The sequence below is a fragment of the Egretta garzetta genome, unplaced genomic scaffold (assembly GCF_000687185.1).
Source record: "Egretta garzetta isolate BGI_Z169 unplaced genomic scaffold, ASM68718v1 scaffold51, whole genome shotgun sequence".
NCBI lineage: Eukaryota > Metazoa > Chordata > Aves > Pelecaniformes > Ardeidae > Egretta > Egretta garzetta.
In genome coordinates this window covers 5,378,407-5,394,724 of record NW_009258549.1, presented here as the reverse complement: position 1 = coordinate 5,394,724, position 16,318 = coordinate 5,378,407, and the positions used below count along the sequence as shown (strand labels likewise).

The 16,318-nt window shown below is 39.3% G+C and overlaps 1 protein-coding gene across 7 annotated transcripts in view; it reads left to right on the top strand.

Annotated features, from left to right (window-relative positions):
* The window catches only part of LOC104134354 (activating transcription factor 7 interacting protein), a 93,444-nt gene that overhangs the window by 14,996 nt on the left and 62,130 nt on the right, over positions 1 to 16,318 (top strand). For 2 of the 7 annotated variants that reach the window (XM_035903247.1, XM_035903244.1), the window contains exon 1: positions 13,551 to 13,851. The exons of 1 other annotated variant lie outside the window; for it this stretch is intronic. The gene's annotated coding sequence lies outside the window, so the exon portion shown is untranslated. Of the gene's footprint in view, positions 1 to 13,550; positions 13,852 to 16,318 lie in introns of those variants that run through there. 4 more of the 7 variants (XM_035903248.1, XM_009647883.2, XR_004843181.1 and 1 more) reach the window with 2 other exon arrangements.

Genomic DNA, 16,318 nt, shown 5'->3' with positions numbered 1-16,318 from the left:
GTATTTCTTGTGCATCCTGCATAATTGCAAGCCTTACTGGGGTCAATAGAGAAGAGCCTCTTAACTCAAGACATAAGAAATACTTTCTGGAAGTGTAAATTAATCTCATTTGAGACCTGTAGCTGCTGCTTCTAAAAGACAGAGGTCTTCATCTGTCAGGTGGAACATCTCTGCAGTCTTCCTTTTTATTTTGCATCTGTGTCCTCTAAGAAACCTAGCCCGAGAAAACCTGCAGCCTACTGTGCTCAAGAAGACAGTCAAGAGGACATTTTGCACATAACATTTTTCTACTTCAAGGACATTTCTCTAAGAAATTGAGGAACACAGTGATGGATTCTTTCTTGGTCATGGAGAAGAGATGCCTTCAGACAATGGATTTTAATTTAATTTTCTTATGTTTAGAGGTCCACATTCCTTTGTAATATTAACACTACTGCATGATTCACAGAAAATATTTCAGATTGCTAGTACTAGTGTTTTGCTACAGATACGGCTGTTGACATTTCTCACAACACAGAAGATAAATGTAAGCTACTTAGCAGCTAGAGCACCTTGTTCATAGGGACTGGTCATTGAAAGGTTAATCCAAGTGACATCACCCTTGTGATTAACCAGCTTTCTTTGAATAATTTTAATGATTTTGGGATTTCTGTGGTCAGTAAACCATAGTCTTCAGAGAGATGTGTCAATATGAATTTGCAAGAAAAATTACTAACTGAAGGGTAGCTTTTTAATAAAGAGATACTGCCAAAATTATACTTATGATTTGTTGGACTTACTCATGCAGCTGGATGAAGCAATATGCCAGACTTCAGAAGTCCTTTGCAAAAGTACCTCCATGCAAAAACTTTTTAGAGTGGATTGTATCTAGACCAGAGATGATGTTAGAATGTCAGCTGAAAACGTCCTGTCAAACCCTTTCTTGTCAAATGGGAGAGAAGATAAGGCATGCAACAGATTATCCATCCTTTACCCTTATTAAGGCATTTGGGAAGGATACTAGGTGTTTAATCTTTTAAAATAATGGAATTTCTTTTTCCCCAAATATGCTAAGAATGTTCTGGGAAATAATTTGCCTGCCAGGCAATTCTGCCTTCCCATGAGAGAGTTCAGGTACTGACAGTGTGACAGCAGTGTGGGTTTCATGTATTCCTAGAAAGGGAAGAACCAAGTCCTTGTTCTTTCAGAGAGCCATTATGTCTGGATTTTGAAGCAAGGTAGTGTCTTCAGACTGGTATTTTTAAGGGGTTATCCAGAATGTCTCTGAAACATCTCTTTCCTAGAAGACTATAGTTCACGCATGCCTCTGGATACAAAAGATCCCGAAAGGTCATAATAGACTTAAAATTGGTCATGCAGTTTCTGTACGTGCAAACTTACCAGTTCATTCTCAGTGTCTGTCTCATTGATGTAGTCTGGCAGCGTATCTCCCGGAAGGTTCTGCTCTAAGACCTGAATTAGGCTTACTTACATAAAAAATAAAAAGGGAAACCCTCTTTCTCTGCAGAGTTTCCTTTGTCAATCTGATACTGCTTTGAAATCTTTTATGACTTCCGTTTTTGATTCAGTGATACAAAACTCTCTAGTTGACTCCTTTTTATTAAGATTCATATTGCAAGATGAGAAAGTGCAATAGCTGGATTACTTTTGGATAATTGTTTTTTTTACTCTGTGTCCTTGAGACATCTGTGTAACATTAGTCAGGTTTGCTGTCTCCTATTTCAAATGGTTAACTAAGCACTTCCTTTTTTCCCTGATCAGCTTAAGGCTATGATTTGAAGAGCCTGTTGCCTGAAGTGCATGCATGATTCCACTTACTTAGCATTTCATAAAAACATAGCTATTTACAGTTCTTATCGCAAAAGCCTACACCTAATTCTAATAATTTCATCCTCTCCTCTTTCTTCCTCAGTCCTTAGTCAACCCAAAGGGAAATGTCATGGCATATGGTTCACATAAAAGCTCTTACTACAAGACGAGGAATACATCTTAATGCTTAAAAGCTAATTAATAATGTCGGGAGAGAGTTTATGAGAATGGGACTCTGTGTATGAACATTGACTAAACTATTTAAGATGGTGTGGCATAGCAGTGGTGGTGCTTATTCTGCTAGAGTTTTGGGAAACTCATTGCTTCTTTTGAATACTATTACTGCATTCAAAGTCTGCAGAGTAACTGTGTGGGGCAGAAGATGCTGTCCTGTAAGGCACTGTTTGGTGGGAAGCCCCTCTGGGTTAGATGACACCTGTGCGGGCAGTTTCTCAAGAAGCACTTACCTCATAGCAATATTATCCACAGAAATACATTAACTGCACAGATTTTTGCAGTCTGTTTTCTTTTCCTGCCATTGTGGAATCTGCTGCTTGATGTCTCTGTATTGGTAGAGTCACTGAAGGTTGTTTAGATTGGTCCCTTTTTGGTACAGTAGAAGAACATGCATAGGCTCATGTATGATGATTTTTGACTGAGACGGTTCAATCTCATTTATGGAGTATATGAATTCAAAGACTAGAATAAATCTAGATAATACGCGAACTCTGTGGTTTGAATTTTTTATTATTGTTGTTACTATGAAAGTTTCTAGTTTCTGTTCTTGCCGAAGTGGAGAAACTAGAAATCCGAAAATGCAAGATAGTTGCTGAAACTGAGTGGGGTTTCTGTAGTGCTATGATGTCTGCTTCTTGCCACATGCGAATATTCTAAGATATTTTCTCTGCAGAAAATACACAGTTATTTAGAAAAGCATAGAGGGCTTTTCCCTCTTTTTTTTTTTTTTTTTTTTTCCTTTTTTTTTTTTTTTTTTTTATTTTCTTCTCCGTATTTTGGTACCTCTGATTTTTGATGGCCTAATGGGCAGACTTGGGGGAGAAAAGTCTTTATGGGAGAGGATCACCAAACCAGAATAGTGTAGACAGATTCCTATATGTAAAGAAAAAGCCCTTACCAGTCCCTGAAAAATCTACTTGACGGCATTTTATAAAACAGTTGTGAAAAGCTCGCTTTTTCATTTGTTATCTGGTGTTATACAATCAGTGCGTTATAGATTTTTGGAAAAGGAGGGCAATGAGATGGGGTTATTAAAAGAGCGTTAGGTTCCAATGAATATTCCCAAATGGCAAATGTCAAAATTGAGATGAAACTAAGAGACGTTGCTTAGCAACTGTGGTAGTCTCTGGTGGCCACAGATGAATACAGTGAGTGCTTACAGCAGCAGTGCTGCTGTGAGTTTGTTTGAAGAAGGATGTCTAAAGAAGTTAGAAAAAGAAAGCTAGTTTTCCTCATGAAATTCAATTATTATTTCTTCCTTATTCTGGTGAACCTTTAAGAGGCCTTTGTCAGGGATGGGAAACAACAACCTGGCAATAAAATTGATTTTGCAAATTGACAACACTTTCTATCAAATATTTTGGTATGATATTTTGTATTATAGTAGCAATAAGCGCTAGTATTTCTGTTCCTTGACTTGTCTTCAGAATTTGAGGCAGGATTATACTGGATTAGTTGTGTATAGGCTATAGTAGGCAGAACTGGGAGGAAAAAAAATGTCATTATATCTGAGGATAAATTGCTTTCAATACTTTTTCTTGTTGTGTCAGCCCTAATATTCTCTGTGACCCTTGCAGCACTCCCTGCTGTACGTTTATTCAACTGTATTGTGCATTCTTAGAGAAGTTCTGCAAACCCTATTGGCAGCAGCTTCATTTTTTCTTTCCTTCACTTAAAAGATTTCCTAGTGCAAACATATTTTGAAATCTAGCTTCTTACTTATGCACCTTGTGAAGTGTTTTGAACGTTCTTCTAAAATGAATTTTTGCAGGTGGAAGATGAAGAGGAGTAAATGGGATGTGAAGGTGGAAATGTATGTTTGAAAGCACAGTCTAAAATTGTGGAAACTTTAACAGTACTCATTTTAATCAAGCTTTGTTGGTGTGAGGATCTGAATCAAAAATGCATTGCATTGCAGTTGAAGTATCCTGATGTTTTCACTTGAATTCTTCAAATTAAAAAAAACAAAAAAAACCCCAAACAACAAACAAAAAACCCCAAAAAACCCCACCCAAAACAGTGTTATGTCTTTGACAGGCACTTTAAAAAAAGCCTTTGTCAGTTGCTCAATGTCCCCTAGTCTGGACTTCTGAAAATAACCCTCCCCTTCTAGAATGGGATCTTTAAGCCTTGCAGTGTACCTTTGCCCTTAAGACAAAGACATTAATAGTAGTGTTTATCTGACATCCTGTTTGTCTACATTGTTATGTGGAATATTCCTAAATAAAAATATATTCTGATGCATGCCCTCTCTTTTCGTTACTTCTGCTTCACCCTTAAACATTAAAAGCACTGTCTTTATCTATTTGCATCTAAAGAATTTTGTAAGATCCTGTTAAACTTGGTATTCCTTGCAGTCTTCAGGTATATTTGTCTATATTTTTATCAGCAGCATTTACTGAATGAGTGGTTTATCTCATCATGTCAGAATAGTAAACAGTCAAAAAAATGAATTAAACAAGAAGATGTGAAATGAAGCTCTGATCATACTGGTTGACCAAAGAAATGGAAGTCAGGTACTTAGAATTCATATCTCAAGTCTGACAGAGGTGTGTGTCTTACATGATATAAACTAGAAAATACATTTTGGAAGCAGAGTCTTACTTCAGTTGTGTCAGTTTTTTGTGTATCTGACCAGAGGTGCCAAACAAGCTGAATTTGTTTTCCTGGGAGGAAGGTGGATAAATTCACTTCTGCTTATTTCAGTCTGATCTTCTACTGTTTGTGTATATTTTTCAGCTTCCATATACAAGAATTATATTTAAAACCCTATGCAAATAAAACTAGATCCTTAAGTTCACAATCTAATTACCATCTTTTAGACTTTTCTTATTGTAAGCCAGCTGATCACATTTTCTCCAACCATACATAGCTATATAAATAGAAAATATATAAAGTATATAAAATATGGGGGGGTTTATATATATCTCTCTGTATATATATAAAACATTGTCCTGGTTTTGGCTGGGATAGAGCTAATTTGGTTTTTTTTCCCCTCTAGTAGCTGTTACAGTACTGTGTTTTGGGTTTAGTATGAGAATGATGTTGATAACACGCTGATGTTTTAGTTGTGCTAAGCAGTGCTTACACTAAGTCAAGGACTTTTCAGCTTCCCATGCTCTGCCAGCAAGAAGCTGGGAGGGGACACAGCCAGGACAGCTGACCCAAACTGGCTAAAGGGATATTCCATATTATATTCAGAGGAGTACTTTTTTCTTTTTTTTTTTTTTTCTTTTTTTTAATGGCTTAGCTTATTGGTAGAAGATTGTTTAGCTTGAAAGGTGCCTCTTCAACTCTGCAATTACTGCTCTCTTGCTGAAGATGTAAAACTTCAGAAGACTGGTGGACTAGTCATCTGTTGACCTTTAAAGGTCCTATTTTAGAGGCACCTCTGGCAGCTAATGCTGATCTTTGGTCATAATATCAGTCTTACGGCTAAGTTCATAGAACAGCCCAGGTTGGAAGGAACCTCGAAAGATCATCCCAAGGTCATTCCCTTCCTTGAAAAAGGGAGCCTAGATGAGATTATCTAGCACCCTGTCCAGTCACATCTTGAAAACCTCCAGTGATGGGGATTTTACCACATCCTTGGGGAGGTTGTTCAGTAAAATCATTGTTCTCTCTGCAAAAAAAAAAAGTTTCTTTCTTTTATTGAGATAAAAGTTCTTTCTTTTCATGATTCTTTACCCACCAACTGGTTTCAGCCAAACTTTAAAGATATAGAAACCTTGAAGGTGGTTTCTAGAAGTTTTATGAGAATTGCTAGCTGGATAGCAGTATAAGGAATCTCAAGTCCCGGGTATTCCAACTGAGGTAGAGGCAGGGCTCTTACACAGTAGCTTCTGTTTAGTAGCAGTCAGCTCATAAACTGGCACATGTATAAGTTTGGACAAGCCAGAGGAGATACTTTCTTTTCTCTCCTGGGAGAATTCCAAAGCCTGTATTGACAAGAATAAGTTATGTAGAACTGGAACAATCTCCTATTCTCATAGTTTTGTTTGTTATTTTTTAATGTGAAAATACGTAGAAAAGACTTCCTGATTTTGTGTGTATGTATGGGGTTTTTTTCTGCCTGGTTATTGTTTTTTCTTACTCAAAACCACTTTTTTACGTAGCCTGCAATGGTATCAATAGATGTAAAGCTTTTTCATTTTGCCTTTTTGTTCCGGACAGTACCGGAGAATAGAAGTGTAAATGCTTACATTGCGTCTTTTGGAGTCACTATGCGCATCTTTGTACTCCTTCTCCTTAGAACTGGTTAATATTGACCTGTCCAGAGAGGATGCTGTCCAATAGTGAAAATTAAATCTGTGCATTGGTGGCACTTGCACAGATTACTTCAGTTGTAGTTCAGCTGTGCTAAAGATAAATTTTGTTTGAAAGACAGAAGACTCAGTTTAATTATTTGGGCATATCATGGAATATCAGGTTATTTATTTCACGTTTCACTCGCTGAGAAGTATGTTTGGAAAGGTACTAATGATCACACTGATCTCTCTGTATTTATGCATTTAGTGTACTGGGGTTTTTTGTTTTCAGTGATGGGTTATCAGCTTGAACTTTCTGAAAGAGTTGCTAATAAAAGCAAACCTAAGTAGTTTGTTAACGTTGCCAATTGTCACGTAGCATAACTAGGAACCTTCAACAACTGTAGGATAGGAACCTTCAACGATTGTAGGATAGCCTAGTTCCTAGGCTATAAAAAAAAAAAAACAAAAACTTAAGTGCTACGGGCATAGGAGTTTATATACCTGCTCCCCACCCCAGTAAAATATTCTGAAAGCATTTTGTTGATCTTAGGCTTCTATTATATGCAGCTACAAGATGTTTACAAATCAAGAAATGGCACAGAACTGTTGCCAAATGCAGTCTTTGCTGTGTGTCCTTTTTGCATTGACTATATCAAATCAAGTATCTTCCTCGTTTCATTGTATTTACCAAAGCACCTTAGAGTACTGGGCAGTTCCAAAATGCAGGTTTAAGTGGTTGTGGTAACAGGATATAAATGTAAATATGGGCAAAAAAGGGTAGATGCCACTCTTATTTCTTCAAATAACATCAGTTTTCTTTAGAAGAATCTAATCTAATGCAAGACCTGATCTTACAAACCGAGTCAGTTTGGAAAGTAACTGGTTTACTCATGTTTTACTTCTAATCAAGACAAGGCATAAATGAAATGAAGGTAGGACAGACTTAAGAGTCGCAAATTGTTTGGGGCTTTTTTTTGTTGGTGGTGGTTGGTTTTATTTCTAGGCTTTTTGTCTGATCCTGAGTAAGTCAGAATTCTTTCCTTTTTTTTTGCCCTACGGCTCAGTTCTCCATCAGTAAAGTACGTGCAAGATACATGCATTCAGAAGAGGGATAAGCCAGGTCTTTGTTAGCAAAGGAGTGATAAAGTACCAAGCAAAATAAAAGTAAATTTGACTGCTTGCTCACTCTGGTCATAATTAGATTTTTTCATAATGCAGTTAGAATTAAGATTCCTATCTCCTGTCTGTGTCCCTCTGTGTCCCTCCCTCAACCCCACAATGTTTCATCTTTCCCTGCATGAACTATGTGTTTTTCTTCCTCCAGTAGTGTAAGTCTGGGAAATATTTGATGTTCTCAGTGAAGTGTGTGTGAGGACAGAAAAGATAAATGCAGTAAAACAGTGTTGTTTAGAATTATTGTTGGAGGGAAATTTTATTGTCTTTTTGTATACATGAGAACTTACTTTCAACTGTTTAACAGCATTTTTAATTGCCTTTGAATTCATGCATAACTCATTGTCTGTACCTGGTTTCAGATTTGGTACTTCAGTGTTTGAAATTCTTCCTTAGGGATTCAAGGAGTGAATGCCATCAGTTGAGATCAGAATGATCACATCTAGAATATTCACTGAAAATTATTTCAGTATTATAAATGTGACAATTTCTTCATGGCTTGTTAAAGATGAGTGTTTGATATCTGGGTTGAAGACAGGTGTGACTGCAGGTTACTGGCAAAAGGAGAAAGTTACCTAGTTCAAACCAGTTCACCAGTAGGTCTATTTGGAATGCTGTGCTCCAGACTTCTCTACTTCTATGCGTTATTATTTGAAGCTGGTGTCTCCGAATGGTCAGATCAGTCATCGGTACTAGTTCTCCTGAGGAAAGCTGCATCAAATTTGAACTACTGTATTTATGAGTGACTTTTGGCAACTTAGTACAGCTACATTATAGTTTGCTTAGGTATTTTGCGTATTTTCAAACTATCTTGGAAATTATGAACTCTAGAAGTGATTTTGATCGCTAGATACTAAATGCTGATAAGCTGCACAGGAAGGTACATTTATTATTTGTATTTATGTGAAGTCATACTGTATTATGTAATTAAAACCCACAAGTGATTACTTGTAAGCTGTCTTTAATACTTGGTGAAGAGGTTTAGATGAGCAAAAACTCCAATCATTTGGTATATGCCAAGCAGAACTAGTGTTTGGGGGGGGTTACTCTGTTTATTTTTTTCCTAACATGGTTTCTCTTTTTTTTTTTTTCTAGCTTGTGTGGTGGTTTTGTTTTTTGGTTTTGTTTTATTTTATTTTATTTTCAGGAAAGAATAGAGCCAGGGAAATCAGTTTTCTGTCTTTGTAGCAAAAACGGTTGGGGGGGAGGGGAGAAACGGGACATGGGACACGATGATGACGCTTTAATGCTGTCATGCTGGCAACCTCTGCTAAAGATTAGAAATTTTTTTTTGAATTTGGGGATAATCTGTGACCCCTTAAGGAGTTATTTCTCCCTGTTGGTCCTTGTCACAAATGACTATTTTCTTTGATTATCAAATGCAGACACACAAATTTTGCAAATCCTGTTTATGTAAGATGTAATTAGTTTCAGGCTAAGCCATTTCAAGCTTCAATAGTTATATTCCCTTAAGGATATTCTGGCACACTAGACAGATTTTTCTCAGCAGTCTGACCTTTTTAGTTGATGCAATACTCAACTTTGTGATGATGACACTTTGTGTTTGTTTGGGATAACTGAATATTAAGTAGAGCCATCCAAACCAGCTGTGGGTTATAAATATACTCTTCCTTAATTCATTTTCCTGGTGTGTTTAAAATAGATACCAGGCCACTAAATTAATGGATAATCCAAATATGTGAGTAGGTAGAGAATTTCCATAAAAAATTTCTGCGGCTCAAACGCATAGAACTCCGGCTTCATGTGACTTGAGAATGGTATGGAATACAGTTTGTCATCCAATTTAAAGCACATAAGTAATGTTTAGTAATAACATACTTTATTACCATCAGGTCAATTGGCAAAAAGCTTAGTGTGTGTATATATATATGAGCCATCACGATTTTTTTCTTTTTTTAAATAGAGAATACAATGTTCACACATACTGCAGGATGTTCACTGAAATCATAGAATACCAGGTTGGAAGGGACCTGAAGGATCACCTGGTCCAACCTTTCCAGGCAAGAGCACAGTCTAGAATAGATGGCCCAGCACCCTTTCTAGCTGCGTCTTGAAAGTGTCCCGTATAGGGGAGTCAACCTGGGGAGATTATTCCAATGGCTGACTGTTCTCATTGTGAAAAATTTTCCTCTAATGTCCAATCAGAATCTTCTCAGGACTTGTACCCATTACCCCTCATCTTCTCCATGTGAAAAGGGAGTCTCCATCTTTTTTGGTAGCCACCCTTTAAATACTGGTACACAGTGATGGGATCATGTCTAAGCCTCCTTTTCTCAAGGCTGAAAAAAACCCATTCTCTCAGCCTTTCCTCATATAAATGTTATTTAAGGGATGGGATAGCATGGATTTCCATATTTTCTGTACTAATACTTCTGGTGTTGAATTCACATTACTGAGTATAATCAACATTTATTATCTGTAGTTGAGTACTACAGTCTAAAAATAATTTAAGTAAAATTTCACATTAGGAGCTTGGCATTGTCCATAGAGCAGAGGCAGATTTTGTCTCCCTTTCTTAATACTCTGTCCAAAAGCAGTGTGTGTTTCAGGGTCCTTCCACCACTGTGTAATCTTGTAGAGTCCAAAACCAGGAGCTAAATTAGATCTTTAATCTGCTTCATTACAGTACTTTTATTTTTGAAGCTTTCAGGAAATGACTACATAGTTCTATACCTAATTAATATTATTGCACCTATTGCTTTTATCTCAGAGGAGTAGTTACGAGCATTTAAAAATAATTAAGATGACATACCCTTGGAAATACTGAATATATTTCATTGTGGGAACCGCCTCCTTGTCCTGTCCCTAAAAGCCATAATAACCAGATGAAGCTGACTTTATGGGATACCTGCGGTGCTTTGCCAACCTCTGGAAGGTCTGCCTGTCCATTACACCAAGTCCTTGACTCACACATTCACACCCAGAAAACCCAAGGCTGTTCTGGTGCATGTTCTGGTGCAGAGGCCCTGGTGTTCTGGTGATTGCTTTGTCAGCCAGTTCAGGGAGCTGAATTTAACAGAGCGCTGATCCTACTAAATATGTATCTGGAGGTTAAGCTCCCTGATCTAGCTCAGTGCTGTAGTTGTACAGGTAATGTAAGTGGCATTGCAAGGCTAGGATGCAACACACTAGGCTTGAAGCTGTTCTCTCTTCCCCCTTCTGCCCTATGTCTTGTGCTGGCTTAAGTGTTAAAAGCGGCTGCATGGTTAATAGCCCCAGACAACTGATCTGGGCTGAGGCTTTTTTTACTTGCTGGGTTGTTCTGTATTTGCTGGGTTAGACAAAAAGGTTAGCTTTAACGTGGCTGAGGTCCCTGATCTGATTTCACATGCAACCTCACCAGTGCTTGCATCATTTTCTCGCTTTATTTCATCCTTTGCAAGCAAACATGACTGCGTACTGAGTAATGTAATACCAACACACTTTATGTGGAGTGGATACAATTCTGTTATTAACGTTCATTCAAAAACACTGATAGGAAGAATAAATTTTTAATTTTTTTTTTTTTTTTTTAAAGAACCAAGTACAAAAGGATTTTCCCATCAACTGAGTGATTACTTTCAGGACATTCCTCTGGTGTGCCTTTGCTTTTGTTCAAGCATCTTTGTTTCTCAGAGTATATAACTGAGTTGACATGAGTGCATTAGCATTAGATGTAAGTCAGCACCTCAGAGATCAATAGGGCATATCATGCTTTGCTGCTTGTTTAAGGTGCTGCTGATGCAGATAAATACAACTGCCACTTACAACTAGTGTGACATTATTTCAAAATTTATGCCTACTTGCATTTGATTTTAAGTGTGACAAGAAGATATTAATGAGGAGAGTCTCTTATACCGTAACAATTAAATCTAAAATGTTGCATCTGATTGCAAAACAACTAAAGTAAATGGAGTATAGCAAGATCATAAGTCTACTGACTATGCAGCGAGTATAGTGAGAAAAAGGGGGGTATGTTGAAGGTTCTAGAAAGGAAGAATACAGTAAGAATCAATACCATTTCGGGTTACTTTCTATCATCAAATCCTTTCAAAACTATTCTGTTGTTCTTAACATTTATTTCCATGATCGGAACTGCATACAGAAACTATTTTATGTTTGTCCACTTTCTGCTTCCTCTTCCTTGGTCAGTCTAGCAAAGAATTAATTTAAGTCTGGCAGACTGTGTCTGCAGAGCTTGTTCTAAGCGTGCTGAAGTTGAAGAATCATCTATGCTATGGTTGCTTACATGTTTGATTATGAAACGTTTGAAGTGCAGTTTGGGTAATACCCCGGGTAATTTTTCTTACAAGTCTTTACAAGTTTGAGATGTGACAAATCTTTGCCTAGCAGCAAATACAGAAAAATAATTGTCTGTCCATTGACCCAAGAGAATTTAATCTGCTGCTGTGCACTTTTACTAGGGTGAATAAATCTTACTCTGTTGTATGCTTGGTATAATAAGAAATTGACTGCCATAGAAATTTATTAGAGAGTGACTGCTTATCGTTGTAAAAAGGTGAATTACCTGCATTATCTGGGGTTCTTAGCATACTAATACAGTGGGTTACCAGCACTGAAAACACACTTGGATTCTTCTCTCGTATCTAGTAATTAATATTAGGTTGGTAAGTTTGGTTTTCAGTTCCCATTCTTCCCCAACATTAGTTTCTTTTGGAAAACATTTAGCTTCTGATTAATGAATAACTGCCTTGTGGGCAGGGGAGCACAGTTGCTAGTAAAATTTATTAGCAGTAGGTAACTAAGATCTATGGAGTAAGCTACCTTTCTTTTAAAGAAGGATGCTTGTGACAAATAGTTCTAACAGTAGGTATGGGTCATGAAGTTTTGGTAAATTGTAGCTTTTATAGGAAATGTTTTGTGGTTTTGGGTTTTTTTTCTTCTAATGTTATGTTGAAGAGTTCTTACATGCAAATTTTTGTCTGTCTTTAACTTTCCTATTGGGATTTCTGGTTAATATTTGTGATTCTATTTTGTTAAGTCCTTCACAAGCCATCAACTGTTGTCAGCGGTCACTCTGTGACCATCTGCGTTCGCCGCTCCTCTTCCTTCTCGCCTTATTTAATTGCAACAGCCTTGTAGAAACCACATTTTTACATACCAGAGGCGCTTATGTATACCTTGCGTATCAGGTGGTGCTTTTCAGGCTGCCGAAGACCTGGATTAGGCAGCCAAATGCGTCTGTGTGCATCGGGTGCTGTTCTCATCCGTCTGTGTTGGCTTTCACTTGCCTTCAAGTAGTTCCATGAAACAGAAACTTGGGGGCAGACATGGTGGATAGGAAAGTGCAGAAACCTCTTTACTTGCTTCTGCTGCAGTCAGAAGAGCTTATGCCGTCAGTTCAGTGGTACCGCACATCAAACTTGTGTAGATGATACCCGTTTTGTAAGTCGAAAATGGTAAAATGCTGTACATGGAGATCACTGCTGGAATTACTCATCCTAGAACGTGTATTTTACCCAATTTCAAAACGGTGTGCTTTACTTGCTCCGTTTTGTATTTCATTTTTATTCTCAAGATGCCGTATCTCGTTACGGAGTTTCTTTCCCTGGTTCAGCCTGCTCGCCTTTCCAAACCCCAGTGTCCTTAGCTTGGGCGCACAAGTTGTACGGGTGTGTCTCTGCTGAGGTGCGACTTACCACGGGGTACCTCGGGAGCCAAGCAGCAGCCCCTGCCTTCGGGTGTAAGAGTCCACACGACCAAACCACGCAGAGACCGCAGAGAGTTAAGTGCGCCAAGCCCCCGCCTTGCCCCTCAGTTTTTGGCACAAAACTTGGAAGATCGGGCGTCCCTCCCTCCCTCGTGTCTGCGGGGCGGCGGCTCCCCCGCGCCGCCCGGGCACCGCCCGCCTCGCGCGTGCCCGCGTCGGGAGGAGGAGGGCGCGCGCGGCGTGTTCCTCTGCGTGCACCGCGTCACCAGCGGGGAGGCGCTCTATCGCGCCCCGTCTTGATGACGCGACAGGGCGCCCGTTCTATTTTTAGCCGGTTGCCGGGCAGACTTGGCCAGGCGTCCCGGGGTGGCTCCGCCTCGCGGTTGCGGATTGGTTTATGCAAAGCGACTCTCCCGCAGCAATCCCGAGCGGGTGTGCAAATTCCCCCCCAGGGCCCGGCCATGAGGCCCGGGAAGTTTGGCTCCGCCGGCCTGGGAGCTGGTGGGGGGTGAGGCGGCTGCAGGGGCTCCCGCCTGGCTTCCCTCGGCGTTCCCAGAGAGAAAACTCATCCTTTCATGTGGAAAATAGGCAAGCAGCTTTCCTGCCCCCAGATATAAAGATTATGAAAAGTCCCTACCAGGCTTCGGTTAGATGGAATTACGAAACAGCTGGTTCCTTCACATACTGAAGACCTGCCTCCTCCACTCTGAGGTAATGAGCGTGGTGGGACTTCAGCAGTGACTTCATGTGTGGAAGGGCTGGTCTGAGCAAGGGGCAGGCACACAAGGCAGCAGGTGCATTGCCCCTCTGGAGAAATCTGATCTTCCCTAGAGGAAATACTGATAACACTTCATAAAACAGCGGGTTCCCACAGCCAACTAATCAACTGCTATTTTAGTTCTATTTTAAATTGTTGCTTTTTTGTTACCGAGAAAATGTAATCTTTGCAAAAAACTTCTGAAAGGTGCTTGTACGCATGACAAACAACACTTTAATGCAGCATCACCTTTTCTGTTGCAAGTTTTTTTACTTATGTTTCTAATGACATTTGAGAAGCGACCTCACTGTTAGCATCATACAGCTCACCTCTGAAGTCTGATGTCACTAAAGTTGCAAGTGTTTGAAAGCCAAGGTTACCTCACTAGTTAGTTGTATATGTCAACTAGTTTAGAAGATACTTTACAGAATGTTAAGAGTAAAGATACCAAATTTTCACTAGAAAACTGTTATTCTGCATCTTACCCAACATGACACTTGTAAAGAGATCTGCCTTAAAAAGATGCAGTTCTGCATACATTAGTGGAATGCACAGAAAAGCCTAAACGTGAGCAGAACATCTTGCCTTTTTTTTTTTAGGGATTTTTTTCAGTTTCTCATATTTTTTTGGGCTGCATGTACATGAACAATTAATTGAGGTTGTTCAGGTTTTAAGCTTGGAATATCAGAAGTTGGGTAAGTTTTTAATTGTAGAAGCGTTCTGGCAGTTAGTGTCCATTTCTGTGGAATTATTAGCTCCTCCTCATATTTAAGGATAATGGTAACTGTTAATCCTGTGCCAAAGATGGAACTGCAGTATAACATTTAAACTTTTTGTAATAAAAATATACCACAAATGTATCTTAAAATACACAAATTCAACTTTATATAAATTTCAGTAAATTTATTTTTTACAGAAACAAGCATACTTAGCGCTTTAGCTTGTGTTTAAAAAAAAAAAAAGAAATCAATCTGTAAGAAAACCGAATTTTGCTGTTGCAGATATTTCAAACAGCAGTTCTTGTTTAGCGTTTGGAGTTCTCATAGCTGAACTGAATGTTTTAAGGTGTTGATAAAAGTTGAAATCTCTAACGCTTGCGGGAAGTAAGAGGACACAGGATCTACCACTGGTGCTCTGGCTGAGTTCCAGTCAAGCAGTTTTACTGTTTTAATGACCCAAATGGCTGTTAAAATTTTGTTTACAGAGAAAAAGACAGAAACTCATCTTGGAGAATGAGCTTAAGCTTCATGTGCTAAAGAGCGGGTGTTTCTGAGGCACTTGAGTTGCTTGTGTAAGGCCAACCTGGAGTGTGTATTTTAGTGAAAAGTTGTCTAGGGAAGATTTTCGCTTGTTTTCTGGTCTTCCTCCTTCAAAAGTATGCATTTTATGTGTAGTAGTTATCAAGGGATAAACTGATGAACCATGTAAAGGACGATTGTGCAAAACCACCAGCAGATGAAAGATCTTAGTTGTGTAAGCGGACCTGACAGTCATTTTTTACCATGAGGAATCCATTTTTCCTACAAGACATGGCAGCCTTAGGGGAAAAGGACTCTAAAGTTATTAATTTAGCCTGAGAAATGGGTTCATGAGCCAAAGTCAAAGGCGATACTATCCTCTGGACATAGAGAAAACCCAAGACAATGCTTAACTCACTGTGATGCCAAAGAGACGAGAGCGTAATTCAGGTCTGTGTATAAAGTTGTCGATTAAGTACAGTAGAGGAGACCATACTAACCTGTTTAAATCCATATGGTGACTTTACTCTGTTTTACCAAGGCTGTAACCGTACATTCGGGTGTTTTTCTTAGGTGTCCGATCCATGTGTGGACTTCAATGTTTTACTGAACTGGTTCTTCAAAAGGCAGTTCCCAAGGGTGGGGGAGAATGGCCTCTACTTTCAAGGCAGAAGTCATGTTGCACTCGTGGGAAAAAGCCTGATTTTGATGTTTCTGTGGGGCCGCGAGAAAAGCACCGTCACTGCACGGTGTTTGAAGGAAGTAAAGGGTTACCAGCTGCCATGCTTGAACCCAGGTTGGACCTCAGCAGGTTTTTGGTTTTTTTCTTTGGGGTTTTTTTGATTCAACATTTAACATTACAGAAATACAGTAGAAATACAGTAGTAAAATAAGCCAAAAATGCTGCACGTTGAACACCGACTCGTTACGGTGGCTGTGCACACCCAGAGCACGGCACTCGGGCGTCGGCGCTTTTGTGCAGCTCCAGGTCTCGGACTGAAAACCCCTAACATTTTCTCGCGTCATTTACCAGCTCTTCGGAAAATCTCGTTCGTTTAAAGCAGACCCGCTCGCCGGCTCCCCGGGCCCCCCACGTTCGCGCCCTGGCCGACTTCTTGCCGACGGCCTGGTGGGGGTTTGTTGCTGGGTGGAATTCAGGGAGCTGCTCTCCGATTGGCTGCCG